This window comes from Arachis ipaensis, chromosome B6 (genome assembly GCF_059453495.1).
Source record: "Arachis ipaensis isolate K30076 ecotype BB chromosome B6, ASM5945349v1, whole genome shotgun sequence".
Lineage (NCBI taxonomy): Eukaryota > Viridiplantae > Streptophyta > Magnoliopsida > Fabales > Fabaceae > Arachis > Arachis ipaensis.
Window position 1 is genome coordinate 27,935,604 of NC_142441.1, and position 4,531 is coordinate 27,940,134.

The window sequence follows — 4,531 nt, forward strand, 5'->3', positions numbered from 1 at the left end:
CTTGCATCTCCATCATTGTTATTGGGTTCGGCCATGTTTCCTTGTTTTTCGAAAATTTCTGTCAGGTCCTCTCCAGAGAGCTGTGCCTTAGCTTCCCTTAGCTTCCTCTTCAGAGTTCTTTCAGGTTTAGGATCAGCTTCAACAAGAATGTTCTTATCCTTGTTCCTGCTCATATGAAAAAGAAGAGAACAGAAAAGAAAATATGGAATCCTCTATGTCACAGTATAGAGATTCCTTATGTGAGTATAAGAAGAGAAGAATAGAAGGAGGAGAAGAGAAAAAGTCAAACACAGAGAAGAAGATGGGGTTCGAATTATGAGTAGAAGAGAAGTGTTAGTAGATAAATAAATAAATAGAAGGAGATGAGAGAGGGGGGAGAAAATTCAAATTTAATTTAAACTAAAAGGAAAAATATTTTTGTTTTTATTTTAAAATTTAGTTAGAATTCGAAAATTAAAAAGATAAATAGAATTAAAATTAAAATTTGAAACAATTAGTTAATTAATAAGAATTTTGAAAGAGTGGATAGGAGTTTTCGAAAATTAGAGAGAGAAAATTAGTTAGGTGGTTTTGAAAAAGATATGATTGAAATAGAAAACTTTTAAAAATAAACCAAAAAGTCAAGTAGTTAATTGAAAAAGATTGAAAATCAAATTTGAAAGGGTGAGAAGTTAGAAAAGATTTTGAAATTGATTTTGAAAAAGATATGATTGAAATTGAAAAAGATATGATTGAAAATCATTTTGAAAAAGATTTGAATTGGAAATTAAAAAATTTGATTTTGAAAATTGAAATTGATTACTTGACTAACAAGAAACTAAAAGATATGATTCTAAAATTTAAAGATTGAACCTTTCTTAATAGGAAAGTAACAAACTCAAAAATTTTTTTGAATCAATCACATTAATTGTTAGTAAAGATTTTGAAAAATATGGAATAAAATAAGAAAAATATTTTTGAAAATCAATTTGAATTTTCGAAAATATGAAAGAAAAAATGAAAAAGATTTGATTTTTAAAAAAAGTTTTGAAAAAGATAGAATTTTTAATTTGAAAATTTGATTTGACTCATAAGAAACAACTAAATTTTGAAAATTTTTTGAAAAAGTCAACTCAAATATTCGAAATTTATGAGAAGAAAAAGGAAAAGATATTTTTTTATTTTTGAATTTTTAATGAGGAGGGAGAAAAACATAAAAATGATGCAAAACATAAAAATTCAAGATCAAAACACATGATGCATGCAAGAATACTTAGAATGTCAAGATGAACACCAAGAACACTTTGGAGATCAAGATGAACATCAAGACTTATATTTGAAAATTTTTAAGAAAAGAAAAACATGCAAGACAGCAAACTTAGGAATTTTCAATGTTTAGACACTAACAAATTGAAAATGCATATGAAAAACAAGAAAAGACACAAAACATGAAAATGCAAAGATCAAACAAAGAAGATCATCAAGAACAACTTGAAGATCATGAAGAACACCATGCATGAGTTTCGAAAATTTTTAGGAAATTAAAAAAAATGCAATTGACACCAAACTTACAATTTGACACTAGACTCAAACAATAAACACAAAATTATTTTTGGTTTTATGATTTTATTAATTTTTTTTTGGATTTTTCAAAAATTAATTGGAATAATAAAAATAAGGATTTCAAATTTTCTAATGAGAAATCCAGGAATCATGCAATGTTAGTCTAAAACTTCGGTCCAGGAATTAGACATGGCTTACTAGCCAGCCAAGCTTTCAGTGAAAGCTCCGGTCCGAAACACTAGATATGGCCAATGGCCAGCCAAGCTTTAACATATCATTACATACAAAAGCTAAATTGCTGAGAAAGACAAAGAAGCTCTTCTAATGATAGTTAAAACCTCGGTCCAAAAGAATAGACATGGCTTAACAGCCAGCCAGGATTCAGCATATCACCATGAAACTCTAGAATTCATTCTTAAAAATTCTGAAGCCATAGGATAATTTATTTTATTTTGAAAATTTTTCGAAAATAAAAATAATAAAAAAGCTTAAAATTAAAATAAAATTACCTAATCTGAGCAACAAGATGAACCGTCAGTTGTCCAAACTCGAACAATCCCCGGCAACGGCGCCAAAAACTTGTTGTACGAAATTGTGATCTCTAGCAACGGCGCCAAAAACTTGGTACGCACTTTTATAATCTCAAATTCTTTTTCACAACTCCGATACAACTAACCAGCAAGTGCACTGGGTCGTCCAAGTAATAAACCTTACGTGAGTAAGGGTCGATCCCACGGAGATTGTCGGCTTGAAGCAAGCTATGGTCACCTTGTAAATCTCAGTCAGGCAGATTCAAATGGTTATGGGATTTTGATAATTATGATATAAAATATAAAATAGGATAGAGATACTTATGCAATTCATTGGTGAGAATTTCAGATAAGCGTATGGAGATGCTTTTGTTCCTTCTGAACCTCTGCTTTCCTACTACTTTCATCCAATCATTCATACTTCTTTCCATGGCAAGCTGTATGTTGGGCATCACCATTGTCAATGGCTACTTCCCGTCCTCTCAGTGAAAATGGTCCAAATGCGCTGTCACCGCACGGCTAATCATCTGTCGGTTTTTGATCATGTTGGAATAGGATCCATTGATCCTTTTGCGTCTGTCACACGCCCAACACTCGCGAGTTTGAAGTTTGTCACAGTCATCCCATCCCAGATCCTACTCGGAATACCACAGACAAGGTTTAGACTTTCCGGATCTCAAGAATGGCCGCCGAAAATTCTAGCTTATACCACGAAGACTCCGATCTTTCGGAATGGAGGCTAAGAGATAAATGCTCAACCCAAGGTAGAACGGAAGTGGTTGTCAGGCACGCGTTCATAGGTTGAGAATGGTGATGAGTGTCACAGATCATCACATTCATCATGTTGAAGTGCAAGCGAATATCTTAGAATAGGAATAAGCTTGAATTGAATAAGAAAACAATAGTACTTTGCATTAATTCATGAGGAACAGCAGAGCTCTACACCTTAATCTATGGTGTGTAGAAACTCTACCGTTGAAAATACATAAGTGATGAAGGTTCAGGCATGGCCAAATGGCCAGCCCCCTAAATGTGATCTCAGAACATAAAATTAGTCAAAGACTAACCAGAGATGTGAAATAAATTACTAAAAGTGGTTTTTATACTAAACTAGTAGCTAAGATTACATAAGATAAGTAAATGATGTAGAAATCCACTTCCGGGCCCACTTGGTGTGTGCTTGGGCTGAGCATTGAGCTTTCATGTGTAGAGACTCTTTTTAGAGTTAAACGCCAGGTTGTAGCCTGTTTCTGGCGTTTAACTCTAATTTGCAACCTGTTTCTGGCGTTTAACTCCAGAATAGGGCAGGGAGTTGGTGTTTGAACGCCAGTTTGCGTCGTTAAAACTCGTGCAAAGTATAAACTATTATATATTGCTGGAAAGCCCTGGATGTCTACTTTCTAACACAATTGAGAGCGCGCCAATTGGGTTTCTGTAGCTCCAGAAATTCTACTTTGAGTGCAGGGAGGTCAGAATCCAACAGCATCTGCAGTCCTTCTTCAGCCTCTGAATCAGATTTTTGCTCAAGTTCCTCAATTTCAGCCAGAAAATACCTGAAATCACAGAAAAATACATAAACTCATAGTAAAGTCCAGAAATGTTATTTTTATTTAAAAACTAATAAAAATATACTAAAAACTATGTAAAAACAATGCCAAAAAGCGTATAAATTATCCGCTCATCACACACACACTCAAACCAAGCTAATCAAAGATACAATCAATGGACACAATGGTTTTTCACTTAGGGTGAATGATGTGGTAAGATGAAGAACAAAAGGAAATTATAAAGGCTCAAAAGTGGTTTACAAATGTAGATGCAAGGGTTGGCCATATGGGTTAGTGATCTATACAAAGATGGCCTCCATCATACTAAATGCAATCCAAAACAACAAATATAGGACATATAGACTAAAGCAAATCTAAAATCACAATCATAAAAGGAGTTTATAACACACAAGAACAAAATTTGTGATTGAAAATATGCAACCACACACTTTAAGCTCAAATCTCACTTGGTATTTGTTCAAGCTCTTTTCTATGTTCCATATATAAAAGATACTTCAAGCAAGTTCAAAAATAATTTTCAAATCTAATCAATGGAATGCCCTAAAAGAGATTTCTTGAAAATTCTTTGTTATTTTACCAAACTTATTCAATCTAACATGCAACATACAAGTATTTACTATCATATAACTATAAGCATTAAAGAGATATATACAAACAAGCCAAGCCAAAAAAATGCAAACAAGAACAAAAATTACAAAAATTGAAGAAAAAGAGCAAAAAAGAATGTTGCAAAGTGTCTAGGAAAAGGAATTTTACCCCCCTTGAAGTTGGCGATCCTCCCCCACACTTAAATAATGTGCGGTCCTCCGTGCATGCACACGATCCGGGGGCTCCGGTTGCTTTGTAGACAAAGAAACAACAATTGAGGAAAGGTAAGATGTGTGTGGTATG